This window comes from Gossypium arboreum, chromosome 11 (genome assembly GCF_025698485.1).
Source record: "Gossypium arboreum isolate Shixiya-1 chromosome 11, ASM2569848v2, whole genome shotgun sequence".
NCBI lineage: Eukaryota > Viridiplantae > Streptophyta > Magnoliopsida > Malvales > Malvaceae > Gossypium > Gossypium arboreum.
Window position 1 is genome coordinate 60,034,858 of NC_069080.1, and position 13,954 is coordinate 60,048,811.

The following is a 13,954-nucleotide window of genomic DNA, read 5'->3' on the forward strand; positions in this document are numbered from 1 at the left end:
GAACTAAACGAAGTATGATGGTGGGGTGTGTCTTTGAAACCATTAAATATCGAGGATTGATCCAAATTGTTCAACGGGATGGTTTTGTGGTGATATTATGGTTTGGACCTACACTTATGGTGAATGAAATGTGGTGAAAATGATTTGTGGTATATACATATATAAGATAAAATGAGGTTAGCATAAAGAATGTGTGAAAGAGTGAAATTAGCATTAAAACTGTTTTTAGATGGTAGCAGTGACGTGATTTTGAAAAATCACCAAAAATAGGAGGAATATAATTAGAGGTTGAATGAGATGTGAAATTAAAGTTTAATGAGCCTACTTTCATATAAAAGAAACAGAGCAAGCAAAGGAATTCTATATTTTGAGATATTTACAATTGTATGTGACTTGCTCAGGATGAATACGTGATCCCCTATTCCAACTTTGAAAAAATCATTAAAAGTTGTACAAAGCAAATTAAGAAATATAGTTTACATGCCTAAATTCCTTATTGAGACTAGTTTTAAATGAAACAGACTTCAGGGTTTTTGAATTGTGTACTGAGAGAAATTCAATTCGTAGTGAACAGAGGTCGATCAGTCGAGTGTGTAACAGGGAAACTTTAACTAATAAACTGTACTAATCAGCTGAACCAAAAATTATAGAAAACAATTAACAAAAAGCTTTATGAGTCTAGATTCAGGAAAATTTTACGGATTTAAATTTCGAGTTTTGTAACTCGAGTTATGATTTATTTAGTGAATATGACGCAGCAGAGACAACTTAATCAAAGTGGAATGAATAGTGAAGTTAAAGTAGATATACTTGAATTGTTGTGTAAACATGTTAGATTCTTTAATTAGCATTTACATACTTACTTACTAAGCTATAAGCTTACTTTGTTTCTCTCTTTTGTCTTATAGTGTCCTTGACTTGCTCGGGAGTTAAGGATCGTGAAGATCTACCCGCACTATCATACTTTAGGGTATTTGAACTAAACTTTTGAATTATGGCATGTATAGTAGGCTTAATTATTTTGTTACGTGTCATATTTGTCTAGGTTTAAAATATTAGTTCTGATGATCGACCAGCTACTTTGTACAAGCCATTAAAGTTGGCTAATATTGTTCAAGACATATGTTATCGATGCACTATCAAATTGGATGACATATTTATATCTCGGTTATGTTTAATGGTATGTGTTATATTCGGTAATACCTTGTATCCTGTTCGGTGTGATAGAATGGGTAAGGGTGTTACATTTATGTATCGAGTTATGGTTTAGTCGGTTCTCGGACTAATAAAGTGTGTGTAAAAGTCTAGCTATACATGCCATAAAAATATTGTGATAGTGTGGTGACTCTGATTATTCTAAAGCGTGTTTTGTTTTAATATAGTAATGGATCTTGAAGGAACTGCGGTGATGATCTTTGCTAGTAATGCGCCGGATCCCGCACAAGGGACCGCTACTGTGGGAAAGTAGACACTGAGACATTGAGACAAGGAGATGAGGCTCGGGATGCCTTTCTCCAAATGATGAACAATTGGTATCTTGAATTTATTCGAGCAAATCCAAATGCTCAACCTCCTCCACCCCTCCTATACCTCAAAGCGATTCTGTGTAGCTGCTCAAGGTATAGATTTGGTAAGAATGAACAAGCCTCCGGTTGACAAGATTCGAAAACAAGGGGTCAAGAGTTTAGAGCAAAGGTCGATGATGATCCCGAGAAAGCGGAATTCGGCTTGAAAATTCTACCGTGTATTTGATGAGCTCTCATGTACACCGAGGAATGCTTAAAGTGTCTTTGTATCACTTTTGAGAGATTGACTTACCACCGGTGGAAGACTTTGGTTGCAGTGGTGCCAAAAGAAAAGTTACTTGGGACTTCTTCCAGGAAGAATTTAGAAAGAAATACATAAGTCAGCGATTTATTGATCAAAAACGGAAGGAGTTCCTTGAATTGAAGCGGGGAAAATGTCTCAGAGCAGTATGAGCGCAATTTGTAAGACTCAAGTAGTATGCCCAGAATGTGTGTCCACCGAGGCCATTATGTGTAGAAGATTTGAAGATGGGCTGAATGAGGACATTAAAGTGCTTGTAGGAATTTTGGAGTTGAAAGAATTTGTAGTATTGGTTGATCGAGCTCTTAAAGTCAAGAATTGAACAAAGAAAGAAGAAAAGTCGCTATTGAGGCCCGAGATGTTAGAAAAAGACAGATAAGCAAGCCATTTCAATCTCAACCAAAGAGGTCCAAAGAGACAAACCCTCGAATGACAGTTTCAATTGGGGATTCACACAGAGATCGTGGTAGAGCATATTCGGGGTCTAAAGCTCAAGCTACTTCGGTGGCAAGTGTGGGTAATGTGCGACCTAGAAAGCCCGAGTGTCAGCAATGTGGCAGGCAACATTATGGTGAGTGTTGGGGGACTGAGCGAGCTTGTTTTAGGTGCGGTTCTCGCGAGCATTTTATTAGAGATTGTGCGGAGAAAGTTAAAGAAGAAAGATTTCAGAATGCTAGACAGAATACTACCGCTAGTAGAGGTAGACTACCGAGAAATACGAAGGTGGGACTAGTAGTAAACGTGATGAAAGATTTAACGGCAAGATCGAAGCTAGAGCACTGCTAGAGCTTATGCTATACGTGCGAGAAGATGCATCATCTCCGATGTCATTCTTGGTACATTTTCTCTCTATGATACTATTGTTATTGCATTGATTGATCCGGGTCCACTCATTCCTATATTTGCATGAATTTAGTATCCAATAAAAGTTGCTGTTGAATTTATTGAGTTTACGATTAAAGTGTCGAACCCTTAGGCCAATATGTGCTAGTTGACAAGGTTTGCAAGAATTGCCCATTAATGATTCAAGGTCACTTTTTTTGCCAACTTGATGTTTGTTACCATTTGGTGAGTTTGACGTTATCTTGGGAATGGACCGGTTAACATTGTATGATGCTAAGGTAGATTGTAAACAAAAGACACTAGAGTTGAAATGTGAAAATGGAGAAATTACGTGGGTTGAAACAGATGAATCAAATAAATTGCCTATGGTGATTTCGCACATGTCCGCACGTAAATACATGAGAAAAGGGTGTGAAGCTTATCCGGCTTATGTAATGAATATTGAGTTGCCTCAACTGAAATTTGAATCGATCGATAGTCTGTGAGTTTCGGATGTATTTCGGAGGAATTGCACAGGTTGCCTCCGAACAGAGAGATAGATTTTGCCATTGATTTGTTGCCGGCATCGCACCGATCTCGATTGCTCCATATAGAATGGCTCAGATCAATTAAAAGAATTGAAGGATCAATTGCAAGAGTTAACGCACAAGGGATTTGTGAGACCGAGTTTCTCTCCTTGGGGTGCTCCTGTATTATTCGTAAAGAAGAAGGATGGTTCAATGAGACTTTGCATTGATTACCGTCAGCTTAATAAGGTGACTATAAAGAACAAGTACCCATTGCCGAGGATTGATGATTTATTCGATCAGTTAAAGGGGGCCACAGTGTTTTCAAAGATTGATTTGAGGTCTGGTTACTACCAACTGAGAGTTAAGGAGTCAGATGTGCCGAAAACCGCCTTTAGGACAAGGTATGGACATTATGAGTTTCTTGTGATGCCTTTCGGCCTAACAAATGCTCCAGCTATATTTATGGACTTAATGAATCGGATCTTCCAGCCATATTTGGATAAGTTTGTAGTAGTGTTTATAGATGACATTTTAATTTATTCTCGAGATGAGTCTGAACATGCCGAACACTTGAGAACTATATTGCAGATCTTGAGAGAAAAGAAACTGTTGCCAAGTTTAGTAAAAGTGAGTTCGGCTTTTGAAGTCGGATTTTGGGGCATATAGTCTCGGTGATGGTATTCGGTGGATCCAAGCAAGATTTCTGCGATCGTTGATTGGAAACCGCCAAGAATGTATCCGAGGTTAGAAGCTTTTAGGCTTAGTGGGTATTATAGACGTTTTGTTGAAGGATTTTCGATGATTGCCTCTCCTATGACTAAGTTGTTGCAAAAGAATGTTAAGTTCGAATGGACTGATAAATGTCAACAAAGCTTTGAAAAGTTGAAAACACGATTGATGAAGCACCAATTTTAGTACGACCGAGTCGGAAAGGAGTTCCTAATTTATAGTGATGCATCATTGATGTGCCTTGGATGTGTGTTGATGCAAGAGGGTAAAGTGGTAGCTTATGCTTGAGACAGTTAAAACCGCATGAGAAGAACTATCCTACACATGATTTGGGCGGCATTGTTGTTTTTGCCTTGAAGATTTGGCGACATTATTTGTACGGTGAAAATGCGAATTTTCTGATCACAAAAGTTTGAAATACTTGATGAATCAAAAGGATCTGAATCTGCGGCAATAAGATGGCTTGAATTATTAAAGGATTATGATCTAGTGATTGATTACCATCCGGAAAAGCAAATGTAGTTCTTGGCGCCTTGAGCGAAAATTTCTTTTTACTTTGAGAGCCATGAACACGGGTTAGCATTGTCGATGATGGGTCAATCTTAGCGAGATGAGAGCTAAACCGTTATTTCTCCGATTGATTTGTGATGCTCAAAAGAATGATAGTGAGTTGCGGATCAAGAGAACTCAATGCGAATTAGGTTACGACTCAGATTTTCGAGTTGGACCAGATGACTGTTTGATGTTTCGAGACAGGATATGTGTGCCGAAAAACGATAAATTGATTCAGAAAATATTACATGAGGCGCACAATGGTCGTTTATCGGTTCATCCTGGTAGCACAAAATGTATAATGATTTAAAGAAGTCAGTATTGGTGGCGGTATGAAAAGGGACATTTCGAATTTGTAACCAAGTGTTTGATCTCAACAAGTAAAAGTGAACATCAAGTGCCTTGAGGATTACTTCAACCGTAATGGTGCACGAGTGGAAATGGGACAAGATTACCATGGATTTTGTAACCGGTTTGCCTTTAACTCCTAAAAAGAAGGATCTTGTTTGGGTAGTGGTTGATAGATTAACAAAGTCAGCCCACTTTATACCAAGATGCGTCTGATTACTCACTTGATAAATTAGCGAATTATATATTGCTGAAATTGTGAAGTTGCACGGAGTACCTATGTCTATAATATCAGATAGAGATCCAAGATTTACCTCGAGATTTTGGAAAAAGTTACAAGAAGCTTTGGGTACAAAATTGAACTTTAGTACCGCATTTCATCCACAAACAGATGGTCAAACGGAAAGAGTAATCCAGGTACTCGAAGATATGCTTAGATGCTGTGTTTTAGAATTTGGAGGTAGTTGGGAGAAATATCTATCTTTGATTGAGTTTGCCTACAATAACAGTTATCAATCAAGTATACAAATGGCACCGTACGAAGCCTTGTATGGTCGTAAGTGTCGGACTCCTTTATATTGGACCGAGCTTAGTGAGAAACAGATTCATGGAGTTGATCTAGTTAAAGAAACCGAAGAGAAAATAAAAGTAATTCGGGATTGCTTGAAAGTCGCTTGGATCGAAAAAGTCATATCTGATTTAAAAAGAAAAGAGATTGAATTTCGGTGGGTGATAAAGTGTTCTTGAAGGTGTCACCATGGAATAAGATTCGAGATTTAGTCGAAAAGGCAAGTTGAGTCCGCATTTTATTGGGCGTCTGAGATTCTTGAGAGAATTGGACCATGGCATATCGGTTGGCCTTACCGCAGAGTTAGAAAGAATTCATAACGTGTTTCATGTATCAATGTTGCGACGTTATCGTTCGATCCTTCACATGTGATTTCCCAACGAAATTGAGATTCGATCGGATATGACCTATGAGGAGAAACCAATAAAGATTTTGGCTCGAGAGGTTAAACAGTTAAGAAATAAAAGTATAGCTTTAGTGAAAGTATTGTGGCACGACATGGGATAGAAGAGGCTACGTGGGAACCCGAGGAAGCTATGAGGAAACAATACCCAAACCTCTTTCTAGGTAAGATTTTCGGGACGAAAATCTCAAAAGGGGGAGAATTGTGACAACCCGAATTAGGGCCTAATCGGAATAGTGGTTTCGTGACCACAAATTTGAGATAGAAATAATTGTTTTATAATTATTTTGGGGTTTATGATATGATTGCATGATTGTGTGAAAATTTCGTGATGAAATTCTATGCCTAAAGTGCTTAAATTGAAAGTAGGGACTAAATCGAATAAGTTGCAAAATTTGCATCCCGGAAGTTTTTAGTATGAAATTGTTTTGGAATATTAATTAGGAGGTCTTAAATAGCAATTTGACCAATTTTAAGTTCATGGACAAAATTAGGACATGGAAGGAATTTTGAAAGTTTAGTAAGGAGGGCATTTTGGTCATTTGGATATTAAATGAAATAAAATGGGAAAAATAACACAAAATTGATCATCATCCTCCTTAGTTGCTGCCGAATTCTCCCTCTCCCTTAGCTAGGGTTTCTTCAATTTTCAAGCTCCATAGTAAGTGATTCCAAGCCCGCTTTTAATGTTCTTTACGTTTTGGAATCCGGAAGCTCGATTAAGCTTATGCTAGTAATAATTTAACCTAGGGTTCATATTTGGAAAAATACCCATAGGTGAAATTTGTGTATTTTGATGTTTTATGATAGAATATGAGGTTTTAAATTATGGTAAATAACTTGTGCTACTCGGTTTTAAGTGAAAACAAGTAAAACGGCATAATCGGTAAAAATACCTATTGTTCATAACTATATGATAGAGTGAGAATTTGATGTTGTTGTAGAAGAGAAAATGTTCAGCATATCATAAAATATAATAATAAGGGCTGAAATTAAATTCCGAGCCTAGGGGCAAAATTGTAATTTTGTAAAAGTTAGGGGCAAAATGTAATTTTTCCATGATGTGATTTTGGATTGAAATAAATAGTATGAGTATTAAATGAGCTAAATGTGTTATTATAGATCAAGAAAGGCGGAATTGATCTCGAATGGGGAAGGAAAAGTTTTGGACTAAATTGCAAAATTTCCACATTTTGTACCAAGGTAAGTTTGTATGTAAATATTACAATAATTTCATATACATTCTTATATTTCAGCCTATTATATAAATATACTAGCTGATGTTAAAATATAAATCGACTATTGGAAGAATGGAAATAAATATAGAGAGAGAGATCCGGTTGAACATTCGGAGAGATCGAATGAAGTAGAGGGCGTAGCTAGGTCACATGTATGATCTTGAGTGCACATCATGTGTACAAGAAAGCTACGAGACACCACAGTAGTAGCTAGGTCACATGTGTGATACGAGATGTATCCCATGTAGACAAGAGAGCTACGTGAAAGATAAATGTAGCTAGGTCGCATGCGTGATTCCAAGTGAAGGACACCATGTAGACAAGAGAGCTACTAGACAAATCGGTTAGGTCGCATGAGTGGTACTAAGTGTTCACCATGTGTACAAGAGAGCCGAACTAAACGAAGTATGATGGTGGGGTGTGTCTTTGAAACCATTAAATATCGAGGACTGATCCGAATTGTTCAACGGGATGGTTTTGTGGTGATATTATGGTTTGGACCTACACTTATGGTGAATGAAATGTGGTGAAAATGATTTGTGGTATATACATATATAAGATAAAATGAGGTTAGCATAAAGAATGTGTGAAAGAGTGAAATTAGCATTAAAACTGTTTTTAGATGGTAGCAGTGACGTGATTTTGAAAAATCACCAAAAATAGGAGGAATATAATTAGAGGTTGAATGAGATGTGAAATTAAAGTTTAATGAGTCTACTTTCATATAAAAGAAACAGAGCAAGCAAAGGAATTCTATATTTTGAGATATTTACAATTGTATGTGACTTGCTCAGGATGAATACGTGATCCCCTGTTCCAACTTTGAAAAAATCATTAAAAATTGTACAAAGAAAATTAAGAAATATAGTTTACATGCCTAAATTCCTTATTGAGACTAGTTTTAAATGAAAGAGACTTCAGGGTTTTTTGAATTGTGTACTGAGAGAAATTCAATTCGTAGTGAACAGAGGTCAGATCAGTCGAGCTGTGTAACAGGGAAACTTTAACTAATAAACTGTACTAATCGGCTGAACCAAAATTATAGAAAAAATTATCAAAAAGCTTTATGAGTCTAGATTCAGGAAATTTTACGGATTTAAATTTCAAGTTTTGTAACTTGAGTTATGATTTATTTAGTGAATATGACGCTTGCAGAGACAGCTTAATCAAAGTGGAATGAATAGTGAAGTTAAAGTAGATATACTTGAATTGTTGTGTAAACATGTTAGATTCTTTAATTAGCATTTACATACTTACTTACTAAGCTATAAGCTTACTTTGTTTCTCTCTTTTGTCTTATAGTGTCCTTGACTTGCTCAGGAGTTAAGGATCGTGAAGATCTACCGCACTATCATACTTTAGGTATTTGAACTAAACGTTTTGAATTATGGCATGTATAGTAGGCTTAATTATTTTGTTACGTGTCATATTTGTCTAGGTTTAAAATATTAGTTACTGATACTCGACCAGCTACTTTGTACAAGCCATTAAAGTTGGCTAATATTGTTCAAGACATATGTTATACGATGCACTATCAAATTGGATGACATATTTATATCTCGGTTATGTTTAATGGTATGTGTTATATTCTGGTAATACCTTGTATCCTGTTCCGGCGACGGTAACGGGTAAGGGGTGTTACAAGTATGGTTTTAAAAAGGTTTTTGATTTGATAATTTTATGTTGTATAAGGGAGTTATTAAGTTCAAGTGGTATGACCCTACGGTCCAGTGGTTTTAAAAAATGAGGTATCGGGACCTCATTTCTATAAAAAAGCCATAAATATTTTTATAAATATTTACGGAGTTTTATTTAGGTGGTATTAAAGTTTCATTGAAAAATTTTAACATTTCGATAGTTAATTAATTAAAAAGGACTAGATCGTAAAAAATGTAAAATTTGATCACTAATTGATTTGAGTGATTAAATGGCTTAATAAATGAAAGTGTATGGACTAATATGGTAAATGTACCATATTATATATGAGTGGGCGGTTGGCTTTGTCTGATTATGAAAATATGTATGTTTTATTAATTAAAATAAAATAAAGTTAAAGATATCATCTTTTTCATTTTATTGTTTTGCCGAAATTGAGAAGGAAGAAAGCCATTGATAAACCTTCAAGCTTCTGCCAAGCTTCATAGGATGCATGTAAGTCCGTTTTAGCCCCGTTTCTAATCATTTTTATGTTTTTGATATCGTTACAACTAGGTCCAGTTAGCTCGTACCTTTGATTTTAAAATTGTTAAAGATTTTGAATGTTGCTATTATTGAAGCTTGTGATTTTAGATGTTAAATGATGAATTTGAGATATTATTTGTTATTTAAAAGTATTTCATTCAGTGATTTTTGATGAATTTTTTGATTAGGGGCAAAATTGTTAAAATAGTAAAAGTACAAGGATTTGATGTGAAATTTTTGCAAATATGGGCTGATATGGGTGCCATGAATGTTCGGCTATTGTAAATTGGCATTAAAAATGGTTAATTTGCATGCTTTAGGCTCAGGGACTACATTGAAGAAAAGTAAAATTTTAGGGGTAATTTTGTAAAAATATCAAAAATGACTAAATTGCATAAAATATGTGGACTAAATTGAAGAAAAGTAAAATTTTAGGAGTAATTTTGTAAAAATATCAAAAGATAACTAAATTGCATAAAATACATTATTTTACTGTCTAAATTAATAGATTAAATGAAATTATTAATTTAGATCAAGATCGGGTGGAAAATCAAGGAGAATGGAAAATTACCAAAATGCCCCTATACTTTGGCATTTCTGTAATTTAATCAGGTAAATTCGTATGAATTGTATTCTGTATAATTTTGATTAAATTGAGTGTTAAAATGTGATTATATTGTGATTAAATCAATATATATGTGTTCGTCTGCAATTTATCTTGTAATGAAACGACGGAAATCCAGCAATGTTTCGACTACTACCGAGCCCCGTTTGAACCTTAAAATTTTGTAGGATACAAATGACAAGCCATTAGGGTTTACATCATTCGGGTGATGCTCTTGAACATCCTACTGATAGTTGAGGTCTGGCATGTGCTGCGAATACTCCACAGCTTGTGTGAGCAGAATCGTGTAGCTACATTCCGACCCACAACTTGTGTGAGTAGACCCAGTTTCACAGCTCATGTGAGCATACATGTAACACCCCTAACCCGTATCCGTAGCTGAAATAGGTTTTCAGAGCATTACTGAGTAACCATAATCTAAATCCTTCATTTCAAAACATTTCAAAACTCAAAATATAACTCATCATTAACATGCATACTGTCCCTTATTCAAGCCTCCAAGACCTAAAAAATCACTTTAGAAATGATTTGGGACTAAATCGGAAACATTTGAAAAATTAGAAAAAAAGTTAGAAGAATTTTAACTGTAGGGGTCACACGGCCAAGTCATACGCCTGTGTGTCTAGCTGTGTGGGCATTCGAAGCAAGGACACACGGCCGTGTCCCAAGCTATGTTCGTATCCATGTAACTCACTGACTTGGGTCATATAGCCAAGCCATACGCCCCGTGTGCCAGGCCGTGTAACCCTCCAAATGGCATCACATGCCCCGTGTGCTAGCAGTGTGTCTCACATAGCCAAGTCACACGCCCATGTGTTTGACCATGTGGACCTAAAATGTAACACCCCTAACCTGTATCATTCGCCGGAATAGGGTTACAAAGCATTAGCAGACTTATTACTTGAACAAAAATACATTTCTCATACATTTTTCATAACCAAAAGTCATTTACAATCAACCATATTGTCCCTAATATGAGCCCTTGAAGCCCAAATCATGCATTAAAAATGGTTTGAGACTAAAATGAGAATTCAAAAATATTTGGAAAAACATAGAAAATTTTCAAAACACAGGGGACACACACCAGTGTGGCCCGGCCATGTGTAGACACGCCCGTGTCACAAGCCGTGTGGACATTTGAAATTGGATCACATGGCTATGTCTCAGACCGTGTTTGACCCCATGTAACTCCCTAACTTGGGTCACACGGCTAACCACACGCCTATGTGACTAGCCCGTGTACCCTTCGAAATGGCCTCACACGCCTGTGTGCCAAGCTGTGTGCTAGGTCGTGTGAAAATTGGAGGGTATACTGACTTATGCCACATGGCCAAGTCACACGCCTGTGTGCTGGACCATGTGGAGCTACTGACTTGGTTTCTAATTAAGTGCCAAGGGACACACGGCTGTGTCACCTAACCGTGTGTCACACACGACTGAGACATACGCTCGTGTCTCTGCCCGTGTGGACAAAAATAGGCTATTTTCCAAGCCATCTTTCTCACCCAAATTTACATTCACCAACACATACCAAATAGCATATAACATATCATCAATAGGCATTCAAACCAATATCAACCAAGCATAAATCATGCCATCCAATACTAACAACTATAATGCTCATAAGTATCACAATTAACCATTCACTTTCATACTGAATTCACATAAAAAAATCACCTAAATGATCATTTTCAACTATGCATTATTTTGCCTAAAACCGCATGCATACCATATCTTAAAATTCAACCACTTGGTACTCAAAATACTAATTCACAACAAGCATCCACATAGCAATTATAACCCACATAACAAAAGGCCATTTGCACATATATATACATCACCAAGTATACCAAAATAAGCCAAATCACATGGCTAAACACATAACCTTTACATATATCAATTACAAGCTAATTCAATTGGCTATACACATCACAAACCCATATAGACCATATTATCCACAATACCTATACATGTCATTTAATCTAAATATCCAAAGTTCAAAAGGTACCGAAACAATAGCTGGACAGTGTGATGAGATCTCAGACAACTCCCATGTAACACCCCTAACCTGTAACCGACATCGGATTAGGGTTATGAGGCATTACTATACAGACAGAACATTTCAGACCAATTCAGAATCACAGGTATTAATTAACATCATTTCAAAAGCAATCATATCTAAATATGGTCTACAAGACCTAAGACATACGTTTAAGAATGGTTAGAGCTAAACCGAACACATTCATAAAATTCAGAACATAGAAAATTTTTCCAATTCTGTTGAGGTCACACGCCTATGCGTCCAGGCTGTGTGCATCACATGGGCATCAGACACACCCATGTGAACCAGCCGTGCCAAATCAGGGTAACCATACTGACTTTCACCCACGGCCATTAGCCACGCCCGTGTGCTATGGCCATGTGATACTTAGCTAGCTACTGACTTTAGCCCACAGCCATATGACACGCCCGTGTCCCCTGACCGTGTGGCACCATGCAGGCATGATTTAAGCCAAATTTCCACCCCTTTTAGAGGTCATCCTTACAAGCTATATTAAACCACATTCATACAACAATTTTCAACCAATTCCATGCTCAAAACATGCTTCATTATAACAAAAACATATTAGGTCATAAAACACTACAACCATACATCATTTGGCACCATTCACCAAATACTAAACTATATACAACATTTCATTTGCTAGCCAACTCTCATGGCATAATATATACACATCAAAACTTAATACATAGACTTTCTAGCCTATACATGCCATACTTTAAAATATATACACTTTCAAAAGTACCAAAATGAGTTCGATAGTGTGGTGACGATCCTCGACTATCCCCGAGCCTTTAGTAGCTACAATAACTGTAAAACAGACAGTAATCACACAGAGTAAGATACAAAGAGCTTAGTAAGCCAAATACAATTGGTCTAACTACTAAATCATATAAGTACAATTTAACTATAAAGATTCATAACCATTTCAAAGAATAATTCATAAGCTTAACCATGCTCCTTTGTTTGCATATATGTCATGCTTTATTTCCAATTCTATACATATTTCACAGAGACAGAGTTTTTCATATTCAAAAATTTAGTATGATACAAACGTACCTATAAAACGTACCTACATAGGTCATACATTTCATATACTCATATTTCGTACGCTATCATCAGACGGTTCAAAAACGATACAGATGCTCATAATCAAGTATAATGCCGACGTCCCGGACGTGGTCTTACATGTAATTCAATATCGATGCATCTGTCCTAGATATGGTCTTGTACGAAATCAGATACGATGCCGATGTCCCAGACATGGTCTTATACGTAAATCTCAATCGAGGCCTGTGTCCTAGACACGGTCTTGCACAATATCTCAGACAGATGTCAACTTTTCTTAGAATCATACATAGCTTTTCAGATATTAACATATTATCATACATTACTCCAAAGATATTCATCAGGTACTTAAGGCCATCCAATACAGATTGTAGTTTATATGTGCAGAATTAATTTCAATTAACACGTTATTGTAATTTGACTTACCTCGGACTGATTTCGAATAAAACGAGTCGACTATTCAACTATTTTGGACTTCCCCCGATCTAAGTCCGGTTTTCTTTATTCTTGATCTAATACAATACAAATTCAACCATTCAATCACTCATTTCATTCAATATAATCCATATACACATATTTAGGGCACTTTACATTTTAGGCCTTACATTTTCACACTTTGACAATTTAGTCCATTTTTCACAAAATCACCAATATGCAAAATTTTCTTGTACACAAGCTTAGCCAAATTTTCAAGACTCTCATACAAGTCCATACATTTCCTTTATTTCACATTTTAGTCCTTTAAAATAGTATTTTTACAAATTAGCTCAAATAGCTCTTTTTCATCAAAATTCAAGAACAAAGTATGATAATCTCACATATATCTTTCATAATCCATATAAAAACATCACAAAGTTCATATAATCATCAATGGCACATTTCATAATCTTCAAAAAAAACAGAAATTCAGACATGGGTTTTGAATAACATGAAGCAACGATCACAAAAACATAGAAATTATCAAAAACAGGCGAAAATTCATGCCTTAATTAAGGATTAAG